The sequence below is a fragment of the Cricetulus griseus genome, assembly GCF_003668045.3.
Source record: "Cricetulus griseus strain 17A/GY chromosome 1 unlocalized genomic scaffold, alternate assembly CriGri-PICRH-1.0 chr1_1, whole genome shotgun sequence".
Classification (NCBI taxonomy): domain Eukaryota; kingdom Metazoa; phylum Chordata; class Mammalia; order Rodentia; family Cricetidae; genus Cricetulus; species Cricetulus griseus.
Genome location: NW_023276807.1, coordinates 222,551,713 through 222,567,754, shown reverse-complemented (window position 1 = coordinate 222,567,754; position 16,042 = coordinate 222,551,713). Strand labels below are relative to the sequence as shown.

Genomic DNA, 16,042 nt, shown 5'->3' with positions numbered 1-16,042 from the left:
TAGACCAGGATGGCCTCGAACTCATAGAGATCTGCCTGACTCTGCCTCTGGAGTCCTGAGATTAAAGGTCTACACTCTCACTGCCTGGCTTGGAAAGATTTTAAAAGCTAGACATGGTAGCTCATGCTTATAAATTCCAGCACGAGAAAAGTTGAAGCAGGAGGATTTCCTTGAGTTCACATAGCCAGTCTCCTAATATATGCTAATAAAAAGGAAGACAAGGAAGAAGAGAACCAGGGCAAGAGCCAGAGATAGGCTCTGCAGGGATGTTCAGGATATCAGTGGATAAGGCATGTCTCCTCCTACTCTCACTCTCGGGATCCTTAGAATACTTGTGATGTGTTCTTAATGTTAGGACATCTGCAGGAACAGCACATGAACTGAACTAAGGTGGGATGCATTGGGGTAGAATGAATGAGTTGGGATAAGTTGAGGTGAGGTGGAATAAATTGGGGTGAGCTGGGATGAGAGTTTGGATGAGTTGGGGTGAGTTGACAAGAATTTGGGTGAGTTTGGGTGAGTTAAGATGAGTTGGGATGAGTTGAAATGAGTTGGGTGAGTTGGGGTGAGTAGGGATGAGTTGGGATGAGTTGGGGTGAGTAGGGGTGAGTTGGGGTGATTTGGGGTGAGTTGGGTGAGTAGGGGTGAGTTGGGGTGATTTGGTGTGAGTTGGGTGAGTTGGGGTGAGTTGAGATGAGTTGGGATGAGTTGGGATGAGTTGGGGTGAGTTGGGATGAGTTGGGGTGAGTAGGGGTGAGTTGAGATGATTTGGGGTGAGTTGGGGTGAGTTGGGATGAGTTGGGGTGAGTTGGGTGAGTTGGGGTGAGTTGAGATGAGTTGGGGTGAGTTGGGATGAGTTGGGATGAGTTGGGATGAGTTGGGGTGAGTAGGGGTGAGTTGAGATGATTTGGGATGAGTTGGGGTGATTTGGGGTGAGTTGGGTGAGTTGGGGTGAGTTGGGATGAGTTGGGGTGAGTTGGGATGAGTTGGGGTGAGTTGAGATGAGTAGGGATGAGTTGGGATGAGTTGGGGTGAGTAGGGGTGAGTTGGGGTGATTTGGGGTGAGTTGGGTGAGTTGGGGTGAGTTGGGTGAGTTGGGGTGAGTTGAGATGAGTTGGGGTGAGTTGGGATGAGTTGGGGTGAGTTGAGATGAGCTGAAGTGAAGTGGGGCAAGGGGTGCTCCTCCTTGTGTATGCTGAATTCTCAGGAGCTTCTTCCTCATTTTAATCTCATCCTTCTAGATCTCTGCTCAAAGGATATCTTCCTCCTGGAGCCTTCCCTGACTACCCAATCCACTCGCAGATGCCCTCTCATCCTTCCATCTTATTTTTCTTTGGAGCTCCCGCAACCAACTGGTAGCCTCCATTTTGTCTTTAACTAATGTATCCATGTATTGTTTGTGTCCAACACTAACTAAACTGTGGGTTCCATAGGAGCAGAGGGTGTGGGAACTTTGTTCACAAGTACATCCCTTGTGATAGTGCCAAGAATGAACACAGGAAGCTCCCTTTTCCCAGCAAGCATTTCTTCAGTCCACAGATTTGTTAATTTATATTTTACAAGCTGTTTTGTTCAGTATTTACTTCTAGTTTGTTTGGACACCTTATCATCGGCAGTGTTAATAATGATGCTGATGATTTTTTTTAGCAAACATCTTTTAAAAAATTATTTATTTATTATGTATACAATGTTCTGCATGCATGTGTGCCTGCACGCCAGAAGAGGGCACCAGATCTCATTGTAGATGATTGTGAGCCACTATGTGGTTGCTGGGAATTGAACTCAGGGCCTCTTGAAGACCAGCTAGTGTTCTTAACCACTAACCCATCTCTCCAGTCCGATGCTGGTGATTTTTAAATGTTTTGGATTTTATTATAACTCCCTATGCCTGTCCAAAACACTTTTGCCTGGATTACATGTTCAAGCCTCATTTCCCTTTATAAAACTAAATGACAAGCCCATCTGGTAATAATTCCCTTTGTGTGGGTTAACTGAAATGAAATCTGCTTTGCAGCTAGCGCATAGTAGGAGTCTAACAACAGCAGTTGTTGTTTTGCATTCTGCAAAGAACAGTCCTCCCAGAGCTACAGGGCAGGTCAATAAACAATCCACATCTTGTATGGGGAATAACGATGGCCAATGACATGAATGACTTGTTCAAAGTGATGCACTGAATCCATGGAGGTGATGCATTGAAACTCTTGTCTACACGACTTCATATTTCTTATTCAATTGATGGAAATTCCTACTTGTGACTTTTATTTATTAAGAAATAAAGAAGTTTCCTGGTGGTGGCGACACACGCCTTTAATCCTAGCACTCAGGAGGCAGAAGCAGGTGGATCTCTGTGAGTTTGAGGCCAGCCTGGTCTACAGAGTGAGTTCCAGGACAGACTCCAAAGCTACACAGAGAAACCCCGTCCCAAAAACCAAAAAAGAAAGGAAAAAGAAAAAAAGAAATAAAGAAGTTAATATTCCAAATATAAAGTCTGTTCCAGTTTGAGAACAATTGTTGGTATAAAGAAAAGAAGTGGGATTGTTTTGTTTGTCTATTTGTCAGGAGAGAAGAGTTTGAGACAGAGTCTCACGTGCCCTGGCTTTGAACCTGTGACATTCTTCCTCCCTCTACCTCTTGAGCAGAGATTACAAATATGAGTCCTTATGCTTAGATAAGGACATTGAAGGAGGGGAGGGAGACTGTGTATGAATAAGCATCTGTGAGTGTGTGTGTGTGTGTGTGTGTGTGTGTGTGTGTGTGTGTGTGTGTGTGTGGTAACCAGAGGTCAATTTCAGATGTCATTCCCAGGAGCTTCCTGCCTTGGAGCTCACCAATTTGGCTAGGCTGACTGGCCAGTGAGACCCTGTCTCTACTTCCCCAGTTCTTGGGACCACAAACATTTACTAAAATGCTCAACATTTTTTTGTGGGTGCTGGGGATCAAGCCCGAATCCTCATGCTTTTGTAGCAAGAACGTCATCTACTGAGGAACCCCTCCGATCCCAAGAAATGGTTCTAAGACAATAGAGTTCTCAATGTGTCCTTTGCCTTATCGATCTGATGCAGTTCCATCCCCAACTCTGGCCATGGGCAAAGCTGTGGCCATGCTCCTTACATTGATCTTTGCTCCCTCTGTTCTGCCTTTTAAAATATAGTAAAGTGAGAGAGATGGAGGCATTAACGTCCTCTTTAACACATAGGAACAATTATTTGCAAGTCTTACTGGGTATCCTCAAATGATCACTTCCTTGTCCCACAGTGAACCCTCCTAAGAGTACAGTCCAGGCTAGGGAACCATTTCCTTCTCTTGGTGTGCAATGCCTTCTTCACCTTGACTTTGTTCTTGGAAACTGCCATGTGGAAGGGGCACCAGGATGAGCAAGTTTCTGTACTGGCAATTAACAGTGGTATCTCTCCACTGACTTAGAAAGAACCGACTTCTATAATGAGGAAATAAAAAAGAATGAGACCAACCTTTCCCCAAATCTGTCCTGGTTTCTCTGCCCTCGTCCCCCAGGAGATATTTAATGACAGGCGTGTGGATTTAGAGAGAACAGTTTGGTTGTTTCTTTCTTTCCCAATTACAGATTTGTTCCCTGGGAATGTTTCTGGAAACGTTCTCTCCTCCGGCTTTCGATGCACAAGTCAATGGGACTCCCTTGGATTTCTCCTGGGAAGTCATTGTGCCAGCTTGACAGTGTCTCATGAGCAACAAACAGTAGTTCACTCTGTTGAGAATTAGCTTAGAAATAGGGAACATGGGGATGGAGTCTGCATTCCCAATGGGCTCAGCATGATGGAACCTTGCAGCAAAGCACCACCCAGGCAGGTGACTCACTGCCTATGGTGTAGTGTCATGGGCGTAGGGGTGACATTTAGAACTGGCATCTGGATGGGAGTGCAGTTCTGCCCCCAGCCTCCTGTGTTCAGGTTCCCTATGCATACAGTGAGATTACCAACAGTCAGCTGGGGATATGCTCCAAGATGCAGTGACTGTCAAAACCACTGACATGATTTTGTCTCTATATAAATACTTACATCAAGGTTTACTTTACAAGGGCTCAGTGGGGAGAGTGCCTGCTGTGCAAGCACAAAAACCTGAGTTCAGATCCTCAGCACCCATGTAAAAACTGAGCATGCTGGCAGACATCTATAACATTGGTGCTGGAGAGGTAGAGACAGGCAGTCTCTTGAGTCTGTTGGTCAGTCAAATCAATTGGTTAGCTACAGTCTCAGTAAGAGACCCAGTCTCAAGAAGCAGGGCAGAGGTCCCCAGTAGCTTGGAATGGGCATGGTGGCACACCTAAGTCTATCATGGTAGGAAGGACATGACAGTAGGCAGAGGAGGGATGCTGGCAGAAAGAGAAGGCTAGCTGGTCACATTTCATTCACACTCAGAGGTCCAGCATAAACAGTGTGACAGCTCTGAGCCTCAAGGTCCACTCCTAAGCACCCACATCTCCCTAGTGGTGCTCCATGGAGAAGGAAATTTGGTCAGGATACTTCTCTTAAATGATTTTCTTCCCCTGTGTCCCCGTGGCTCTTTTCTTCCCCTATGCTATAGTTCTGGAGACCACTTCTGGCAAAAATGTATTTAGCCCTGGAAAGGCAACTGACTACAAAAATGGCATCTAGGCTAGCTCTTCTCCACCAATGTCCTGAGAAGGCCAGGTATGTAAAGTATACCTCAAGTTGTATGCACTTGCATGGCTTGCTCAGACTTTTGCAGATGCTGCAGCAAAGTCTGTCCATCACTTAGAACAATCCCTGGAACATAGTAGTAGGTGAGTAAGTATTTACCAAATAAGCTTAAAAGTATGTAAAATCAGTTTGGACCTCAAGGAAGTTTCCCAGTAAAATCCCACTGAACTGTGTTCCTTCCCCTGAACACACTCCAGTAGGACGTGCTGGCCTGATGGAATGGAGACATGGAGCACATCCTTAATGTCTAACTCTAATCATATCTCAAGAGCCTTTAAGCTCAAACTTAATCCAGAAACCTGTCCCAAGATATGAGGACTATGGGGCCAAGCTACTAGGTATACCAGTGACTTCATATCTTTAAGTAAACTTTGTAGTTTACTTAAAACTACATGTAGTAGTTTTAAGTAGTGCCACAATGGGCACCTGTTGGAAGACAAAGATCTGCTGGTGCTTTGTAGCGTTTCCTCCAAGGTTAAAATCTTCCATCTCCAAGGAAACTTCTTAAGAAATAGGATGTAAAACAGCAGTTCTCAACTGTTTAACCCCTTGTGGTCAAACAAACCTTTCATAGGGGTCACGTATCTTGCATACCAGATATAGGCATTATGATTCATAACACTAGCAAATTTACAGTTATGAAGCAGCAATGGAAATAATTTTATGGTTGGGGTCAGCACAATATGAAGAACTGTGTTAAAAGATCGCAGCATCAGGAAGTTTGAGAACCACTGATTTAAAGGGAAATGAAACAACAGGCTATTTTAGGGTGAGATGTTTACAAGGAGGTGAAACAAGATGTTCTAGGGGGAGGTGAAACACTCCACTTTGCAGGGAAGCTCCTTTAATACAGGAAGTAAACAAATCAAGATAACTCCAGGAAGATCCTGAAATAGAACAGATTCATTAGGCTCCTCCTTCCTCAGGAGTATATAAGTAATAAAGATCTTTGAGAGTCACCCTCAGGCAAGCTGAAAGTCTGAGACCATCTGAGTTCCTGGGAAAGGACACTCCCATCTTTGGAGCTGCCTGAACATTGTGAAGTGGGCTCCAGGTCTCCAGCTTTCATCAACTGTCACTCACTGTGGGGTGGGCTTTTGTTATGCAGCTGCTTTGAGTCATGTGTGCTCCTGTAAGTAATTCCTCACCCATGTTCCTGTAGGTAACCCAAGTAAAACTCATTGGCTTACCAAGGTGGACTTTGGTGGTATCCACGTTTTGGTCTGTTGTTAGTTTCTTATCTGGAGTAAATAGACATTTGTTCTTGTCTGCTTAGACCATGTTGCACAACAGATGGGGACATATTGTTCCCATGGAGCATGTAGCCAAGAATCTGACTTGGGACTGGAGAGATAGCTCAGAGGTTAAGAGCACACAGTGCTCTTCTGGAAGACCTGAGCTCAGTTTCCAGCACATGTGTTGTGTGGCTCATAACTACCTTTTACTGTATGTAGTTAGGGGATATAGTTTCTTCTGGTCTCCATGGGCATCTGCACTTGTGTGTATATACTTTGTGCATATCCTCTCACAGAAGACAGACAGACAGACAGACAGACACACACACACACACACACACACACACACACACACATTAAATCTTAAAAAAGAAGAACATGAATTGTGTTTTAGCATGCTGCTCTTCTGTTTCTTGTGGGTTTTGGTAAGACAACCTCATAGAAATGAGCACATCAGTGACCTAACTTATTGATATGTGTCTGCTGAAGTTCACATCTAAAAAATGCTATTCCTTTTCTAGTATAATATTTTATTAACTTTGAATAGTTTACACATGCATATGATATTATTTTGATTATATTCAACCCACTTGATGATCCAATTTTTTTATATAAGTCACATTTCAATTTATGAAGTCTAAATACTAATGGTTGTCTAGCTATCCATTGGAGTGTGATTGATCTACCAGGGGCCACACCCTTAAAGAAACTGACTCGCCTTTAGAAGCCATCAAGGGGTCAATTATCTTCTCTGTTAGAGGTGGGGACTTGAGAGTTCTTCTCCATTCCATACTGGAATATTTACTGGCTTGATCTTCTGCAGCTTTTGCTTAGGCAACCATGGCTCCTGGGAAATATGTGATTGTAGGTATCCTGTCATGTCCAGAAAACACTAAGTCCACTTCTCCCCAACCTATCGCCCTTACAGCCCTTCTGCTCCCTTCTTCTTTGATGATCCCCGAGTCTTGGGAAGAAGAGGTTTGAAGTAGATGTCCCATTTGTGTGTGAACACTCCACTGACACTCTCTGACTTGGACAAGTTGTGAGTTTTTGTGTTAACTGCCATCCACAGCACAAAGAAACTTCTTTGATGAGAGCTAAGAGCTAAGAACTTAGACGGCAGTTTGATACTATGACCATTTAGCATAATAATAGTATAGGTTTACCTCTGGGGCCTGTGAGCTCCCTTTCATGAGTTCTTAGACTGATTAATAGTGTTAGGCATGTGTTTCCTCCTTTGTAGCAGGCTGTAAACCCAATCAGAAAGTGGTTGGTTACATCCCATTCATGTTACGATTACACTCCTGGACATATTTTGCCACACTGGTCACTATTGCAGATCATAGAGTTCACAGCTGGACAAAACTGTTGAAGACACCGTCTTCTGGCATTATGAAAGCTAGATAGAGCTGAGGAATCTTCCTGGTCAATACCAACTTTATTTCTCTGTGCTCTGTGGCCCAAGTATGTGGTGTCTTGAGCCACATAGTCTTACTGTTAAGGTCTGGTGGACAACCAAGAGCAATGCCAATAGCTATGTTGTTTGGGAGCCCTTCAGAACACCCCTGACAATAATTTGAGAGTAGGTATCTCCCCCAGCACTGTTGGTTTCTTTTTTGGAGGGTGGACCTCTGGCTTTACAAAATGGGTTTGCATGTGGCCTTTCTTTCAAACAATCTTAGTATTAATTATCCCTTTCCCTAACGACCCTCTGCCCTGACCTCTTATGCCTTTCCCAACTTAAACCTCTATCCCATTATTCCCTGTTTTCCCTTCATATCACCCATGTTCTACTATCCCTACAGGATAGGATATAGAGTCAAGACTGAGACCCATCTTTGAATGTCTTTGTGTGCTTTGGCATAGATGGCCCTCTCTATTGGTTTACAGGCACCAAGAACGCCACTCCTGCTAAGGCAGCTTCTCTGAGCTCTTCTACAGAGACTGAGATGAGAGGCTCCAAAGGGGAAGATGCTGCAGCCAAATACTTATTTCTGAGAAAAATAATCTTCAGGTCTGAAAACATGAACTAGCAGGGCAGAGATTCACATCACTTATTGTGATGCACTAAGCTGGTCTAAGATTAAACTGTTTCTTTGTTCTGCTGTCAGTAACCTTTGTGTGGGTGAATTGTTTGTTTGAGTCCCTCCAGAAAAGTCACACAACAGCTACATGGTTAATGTGCTAGGTGAATGTGCATGGCTACACAGTATCTCTGCTCCATCTTTCTAGAGTATGAGAAAACAAAACTTTCATCAATGCCATGGATCTAAAAGCAGCCTGAAATGGCATTGAAAAGCAATCCTATTACTAATTGGGACAAGTCTTCCCCACAATTTTATAAAATGAAACACAAGGATCATAGATTAAAGAGTGAACAAGTCTCAGAACAGAAACTCCCGTCAGTGTTGAGGAGAAAATCCACTGGTCATCCTGGGACTGGTAGTAGATCACTTCTTTTCTAATTTAAACATTTCAAAAGAAAAATTAGAAGTATACTGTGGGAAGAGAAGTGGATTAAGAGTCAAGAGACTTGGGTTTTCATCCCAGCTCTAAGTGGCTAATTAGCTGTGTGACCTTGCCAAATGACTGAACATCTCTGGACTTCCGGTGTCTTCATTGAAGAAAAAAAAAAAAAAGTAGAGCAGCCAGAAATCTCTAAAGGCAATCTCAGTGTGGGGCTGAGAACCAGGGAGCTCTTTGAGAGAGCCCCTGTAGGGTCCAGGCATTTATGTTTATCACAAGCACCTATGGAGGGTCTATTTGCGTGTCACTGTTCTTGTTAGCACATATGCCTCCAGAAGGAAGAGTTGCTGCCTTCAGGCCTCCCTAGTCTCTTTATTGGTTCCTGTTATTCTCTTGGGATCTGGATTCCTGACTAGAGGCTCAGGTCTGCAGCAAGGGACCATAACCTATAATGGGAAATTACCAATACGGAGTCAGGTAGAAATATAAGGGTATTTAATAGAGAAAAACCTTACTTACAGAGCGACCTAGCCAGCCGGTGTGGCAGCAGTCTGTCCAGCAAGTACCAAAGCGAAACTGAAAGACAAAACACAGCTTCCCCTACAATAACCTTCCTGAAGGGCGTGGCTGGAGATGAGATTATCATATATCTGGATCTCCAAAGACTATGCATGCTCTTCTCTGGTGGACATGGGATCTCCTACTTTCTCGAGGATAGACATGTTGTCCCGTCCCTCTGGTGTTACTACAGAATCTCCAGGATGATGGGGGAGGTCCTTCTGTGTATAGGTTTGTCTTATTGGTTAATAAATAAAGCACTGTTGACCAATAGGGAAGCAAGTTAGGTGGGACTAGGAGAGAAGGAGGATTCTGGGAAATGTAGGAAAAAGAGGATCGCCATGTGATCCTGGGGAAGACAGGACACATGCCACGGGCGTCCTTGATAAGATAAGTCTTTATAAAATATATATATATTATCCAGGAACTAGCTCTTGTAGACCAAGCTGGTCTCGAACTCACTTGCCTCTACCTCCTGGGTGCTGGGATTAAAGGCATGTGCCACCAACGTCTCCAAAGCCACAGAGAAAACCTGTCTTGAAAAACCATATATATTAATGGTTATGGTTGATACATAAGACAGAGCTAGCAAATAAGAAATCTTAGTCTTTGGCCAGCAGCATTGTAACTAATATTAATCTCTGTGTGTTAATTTGGGGGCCCTAACATGATGGTGGATCGCAGGCGGCAGGCGGAAAGAGTCATTGTTACATCAGTACAATTCTAAATAAGCATAGATGGCTCACTATGCCTATTTCAGATGTGATCATTGAGTGACTCTGGCTGTGAAGGCATAGCAAGCACGATATCACAGAGTTGGAATTAAGAGAAGTGGCAGGGGACAGAAAGAGGAGGCAAGTTCACCTGGACTGAAAATGACAGGAGGTCCTCAAAGCCAGACCTTGACTAAAGGCTGTGTTGGAGCAATGGAGATGGTAGAAAAGGTTTTTGTCTTGGGGCTTGGGGTCTATTACACCATCTTCGCCATGGGGGGCACAATCAGTGTCCCACACATCAATCATTTTCCTTCAGTGTACACAATGGAAATGGCAGGACCCAAGAAGCCACAGAACTCCCCCACAGGTCCATGGCAACTATTTCTCATATTCCATACTTGCCGAGGTTTTGGGGCCCGGGCTTTCATTCCATTTTGGATTTGGATCAAGTCACTAAATATTTTGGTTTCTCTTCTCTGTAAAAGATTGTGGTGGGGGCATGAGTAGAGAGAGGAATAGAAACAGCAGACTTCTCTCCTCGGGGTTGAAGGGGAATGGGCTGGAATAATACAAGTAAAAATACCATGAAATGAAACCCTCTATTCAAACACAGGAGGTTATTTACAGCCTTCAACTGATACTTGCCCTGCTCTGGTTGCCCACCTCGAGCACATTCCACAGAAACCATGGGGACCCAAAGAACCACAAAACGTGATGAGTGAATTCAGAAACTCAGCGTATAACCAGAGCTGTTTTTGCTGGTGGTCTCCTGAGGCAGTCTTCTTGTCTCGGATGAAGGTTTATAGATGAGCTGTGAGGGGGACGTCTGTGAGGGCTTGTGACAGGCTGTGCCTTACCTTAGCTGTGCTGATGAATGAGTCCTTGTCATTTAGGAGGATTTAGCGGCCACTGGCTTAAACTGAAATGCAATCTGACACTGTCCAGGAGAGAAATGTTCAACTCCATTTGGTGGTGGAAGAGAGCAGGACAGACAGGAGAAGGATGATCACCCAAGGCCATGAACTTGTCCTGAGGCATCAGCAACACTCCTATGGATGTATCCTGTGGGAAATGATGAGCAGAGAAGTTCAACATGGAGGCACAGTAGTCAGGCAGCTCTGAGTTCAAATCTTGCCTCTACCGAGGAGCCAGGGTTAGTTACTTTTTTTCTCAGTACTCCAGTTTCCTCAACTCTGTGTGTGTGTGTGTGTGTGTGTGTGTGTGTGTGTGTGTAGTGGGGGGGGGTGAGATAATCTAGTCCCTACCTCCAGAGGTTACTGGGAAGATCAAATGAATCATAGATGGAATCCAGCAGATGTTAGAAGCTGTGATTTTTATGATAAACTTTGGAACTTTGCTAGCAGGTCAACCTCTTTTAGTTGCTTGAATTATTGTCATTTTCAAATTCCGATGTCTCCAAACAGCATGGTGGATGGACTGCAGACATAAAGACTTGTGATCTGGTGAGTATATCACTAAATAGCTTTGTGACCTTTGGCCTTGTTTCTCTGGTTTGAGAAATGAGTGGCACACGGATGCACTCAAGAGCCGTTGCTATCCTTGAAACTTGGTTAGGACTTGAGGTGACAGAAGCTGCACCCACGTGGACAGGGAAAGATGGGAATATCCGGGTCCCCCTCGTATAAAGCTTCAGCGATGGGGCGGTGCCGCTGTGAAATGAGAGTCGAGTGTGGACAGCTTCCTCTAGGGTGCAGGAGAACAGAAGATCCAGGATATGGTAGGAAATGAGGTACTTGGGGTACAGCAGGGAATGGAGGATCCATGATACTATAGGGGATGAGGGATTTAGGGCACAGAAGGGGATGGAGGATCCAGGGTAGGGTAGGGAAAGGGAGATTCAGGGCAGTAGTTTAAAGGCTTCTTGAAGAATCAGTACCTGGAGGGCTCAGTAGAATGCGAAACAAACATCTGTAAGTTAAGGGCTGAGTCAAGGGCACTCTATGGCTGCTTCTAGAGCTTGAAGAAGTCTTTGAACCCTAGGAATACACACCCTAAGCGGTGGGTGTGGGTGGGTGGGGATGGGGTGGGGGAGACACTAGGCAGAACAAGGGAACACACCCAGCCCTGGGAGGGGCATCCCTGGTACTGCAGGTAGCAGGGTTGGCAGGTGGGTTGACGGCTGCCTGGCCCCACCCTTGTGATGTGCTCTTTGCATACTAGTTGTTCACAACATTCAGGCTAATTTCCTCAGTTAAGAGCTGTTACCAAATGCTCCCCCTGCCACTCCCATAGCTCTCACTGAGGCAGGCTCCAGCCTCTAACTTCTGAAGCCAGCCCATGCTCTTTCATCCTTACTGAGAATTGTTATCACTCTCAGGCCACACCCCCATCCCAACTCTCAGACTCCTACCTTCCTCTTAACTCTCAGAGCCCCCTCCTCCACCCACAGATTTTTATCTTGCTCTCCCCTTCTCCCTTGGTTTCTCCCCCTTTCGTATCTACCAAATACATCTTGGTTTGAAAGCCTCCTTTAGGTTGGAATCCAGGCATGAAGAGGCAGTGCGACCTTCCCTTCTCACCACCCCATCAAGTCTGCTGGTCTAGAGAGGCTCCACACTCTTCCTTCCTTCTGTTTAAAAACAAAAACAAAAAACCCACCTCCAGTTTCAATTTGAGAGAGAGAGAAGGAAAGAAAAAGGAGAGAGAGAGAGAGAGAGAGAGAGAGAGAGAGAGAGAGAGAGAGAGAGAGAGAAAGCGCGAGAGAGCAGGGAAGAATTTGACATTATTGTATAATTTAAAATTGCACAGCCTAGAGCCCACAGAACTGAGCATGTAATTACACACTTACTAGAGGTAACAGCAGTGCTGATAATTACTCTTTACACAGGAGAGACCCTGCTGATATCCCACAGTCAGAGAGTGGGAGCTACAATATCCTTAATACCTTCCGCAGAGACCCTCATAAGTAGAAGAGAAGCACGAAGAGGCTCGCAGGGTCCACAGCAATATCTTCATCGCACTGCGATGTCAGGGGCTTTAGCACAACAGAAATCAATAGTTTCTAGTACTTTTTTTTTGGTACATTTTTTTTTTATAACCTAACCTGAGAAAGTACAGGGATGGCAGGGATGTGGTACAGTCGGAAACAAAACCTCCTTAACCGAGGGTCTGTCTGTTTAGAGATGTCACGCAGTGTCAGTTTATGAGAAACACAGCCTTCATCAAAACAACAAACATGCAGCTGAAATAGGTCCTGGTCCCAGGATGCTCCAGCTGGCCCTTCTGTGTCCTCTGATTAGGGGAAGTAGCCCCATGCATTTGGGTTATGAAGTTATGCGGTATTCAATCTTTAAAGAAAAGAGATGGCTCTATAGGTCCTCATTTCTAGGCAATTGGCTCTTTTCTTCTCCTTTCTCCCTGTGGACAAGGTGTGAATTGCTTGTATTTGATACAAATTAAGAGATGAGCAAGCAAGAGTTGAAACACAGCCAGTTCAAAGTAATGGTCAGTAAACTGGACGCAGTGTTGAGATGAAGGGCTTTCAGGTGAAGAGACCAGAAGACAACATCGACATTTAGTAGTTCTCAACTGAGGACCATTTTCATGTTTGCCGACTTCTCCTAACCAGCTAGACTGCAGCAAATGATCACCTGTTTCTACTCTGTAACCACAGCCAAATTTCTATGTATTTTACTCTTAAAAAATGTGTCTTGGGATTTGGGGAGATGGCTTGGTGAGTCAAGAGTTTTCTGAGCATGCTCTTCATTTCAGGGTTGGGGATGGGCAGTTCCCTGGGCCTTGATGGCTGGTCAGCCTAGCCTACTCAGAGAGTTACAGGCCAATGAAAAGAGAAAGGGAGAGAAAAAAAGAAAAACAAAAATGGCACCCAGGGTTGTCCTTGGGCCTCCACATGCATGCTTCACGTGTGAACCTGCACATACATGAACATGTGTGCATGGGCACATACAGAGTGCTTCCTGGTTGTTGCACTCTGTGTTGACATTCTGACTTGTCAATCTTCCAGCCATGCCCCACCTACTAAAGTTTCTACAGCCTCCCAAAACAGCACTACCAGAGGAACCAAGTATTAAAACAAGATATGTGGGGTGGTAATAGAGCCTGCTCCGGTGCTAGCCCAACATCTCTGCTCCCCAACTGGCATCATGTAATAAGCGGACAGACATTCCATACTTCCATCACTATGGAGCCAGCTTCTTCTCACCACTGTGGACTGTAGCTCTCATCCTGTGAGCCAGAACCAGTCCTCCCTTTAGTGGTTTCTGTCAGGTATTTTATCATGGCAGTGAGGACAGTAAAAGAGTCCATGTTTGCACACCAGTCATCTCAGACCCATTCCCACTCTTGAGTTGTAGTGTCTCCTTGTGGATCAGTTGCTTTCTTTGTTGCTGTAGCCTGTTTCCTGGCTTGAAGCAACATAAAGTAGGAAGGCTGTTTGTGCTTGCATTTCAGGGGAGACAGCCTGTCATGGAAGGGAAGGCATGATGGCAGGAGGGTGTTTGTTCACATCTGAGAAGATAAAGAGAAGGGAAGGCTGGCTTTCCCCCTTATATCACCCAGTACCTCAGCCTGGTGTTGCCTGCATCCATAGCAGGTCCTTCCCTCATCCCCATCAGTTAATCCTTCTCTTGAAACACCCCCATAGCCATGCTTTACTAACATCCTAGTGATTTCTTGATCTGATCAAGAATTAACCATTGACATTCCCATTCTGAAGATGTCAAAAATGAGACTGAGGCCTGTGAGTCTGGTCAAGGTCACACAGCTGAGAATGACAAAGACAGCTGAAGTACATTGTTATATTGTGTAATGACATCTGATGAGACATCTGACATCACAACAAATAAGAAACAGTGTTGAGAGGATCCAGAAATTCTTCAAATCCCTAGGGGAGAGTTAATCAGAGAAAAAGCTTTTGAGGATCCTACTTTAGACTGTTGACTCTCACACACAAATCCTTTTTCCTACCATGTATGCCAATGTGCGTGAAGGTTAGCAGATCCAGGACTCAGGTCTGCAGTCAGACAGATGTGGTTTGAATTCCATCTGGGCTTTTTATCAGCAATGCCATTTGGAGCAGCTATTCTCTCTGAGACTTGGTTTCTTTACTTGTAAACTCCTCCAGGGTTGCTACTGGGGATAATTAATATGACTTGTATCTCTCACACATACATAAATACACATGTACAGAAGCACAAGCCAACCTGTGTGTGCTTGGGAATGAATCAGAATGTCTTTTGGTCCATGTGTCTTTGCTGTCAGTCCGGCAACCCTAGCTCTAGTCTGATGACTCAAGAGGCTGGATGCAAACCAATCATGTGAGCTATCTCATAGCTGTGTTCGTATTGTCATAATGAGATCCTTGTTGTACCCACTGAGTCTGTTCCCAAGAACCACGCTGTGAGAAGGGTGTGTGATAATGTGGCCAGCATCTGAGGGCAGGACTATGTCCACAATTCTCAACTCCAGTGATTGGTGTAAATTGCCCATGGAGCGATTTACCAGTTGTATACCAATTGTATATAAACAAAGTGCACAGGTTTCTCCAGGGAAGACAGACCGGAGAGGCTGCTTGGAAGGGAGCAGGCTGGCAGATCTGCTTTGAGCCCTCAGGCAGCAAGCATGACCTTCGAAGGCCCAACAGCTCAGGAGGCAGTGACTCCGAAGCCCTGGTTGTTAGGATGTTGACTTTTTGTCCTTTGTGTCCCAAAAGGTGGTGACCTCAGGAGCTGGGACAGCAAGAATTAAAGAAAGGAGATGACTTCCTGACGGGGAATCATGCCAGGAATGTCTTCAGATCCCTGGGGGAAGAGTTAATTGGAGAAAAAAACCTTTTAGGATCTGACTTTAGACTGTTGACTCTCACACACAAGTCCTTTTTCCTACCATGTATGCCGATGTGCATGACGTTAGCAGATCCAGGACTCAGGTCTGCAGTCAGATAGTTGCGGGTTGAATTTGTTCTGGGATGTTTATCAGTAATACCATTTGGGCCATGCTGTTGTCTCTGAGACTTGGTTTCTTTACATGTAAAATGGGAATAAAACTCCACCGGGGTCGCTGCTGGGGATAATGAATATGATTTGGGTCATTGCACCTTCCACAGTGTCTGGCATGTAGTAGACTCCATAACAGCAGATTCTTTCCTCTCTCTTGCTCTTCTCTTTCTTTCCGCACTCTGAAAGCATCAGAACTCAGGAGAAAGAATAGGGTCATGAGCAAGCACACACCCTCAACACAGCCCCAGGAGACATGCTGATACCTCCTGAATGGGGCCATTCAATACCACGGGGTCCCCGGTCCTGTGCCTGCTTTATCCCCTGCCTAAACCCCAAATCACATGAATAAATGTGAGAAAGGACTTGCTTACAGAAAAAGACATTTAAAGCAA

General features: G+C 44.9%; 1 long non-coding RNA gene across 1 annotated transcript; it reads left to right on the top strand.

Moving 5' to 3' along the window:
- The first annotated feature begins 9,563 nt into the window (after positions 1–9,563).
- Positions 9,564–15,679, top strand: LOC118239668. The gene is made up of 3 exons (XR_004772424.1): positions 9,564–10,825; positions 11,097–11,135; positions 15,365–15,679. It is a non-coding gene; the product is annotated as an uncharacterized LOC118239668 (long non-coding RNA).
- The last annotated feature ends 363 nt before the right edge of the window (positions 15,680–16,042 follow it).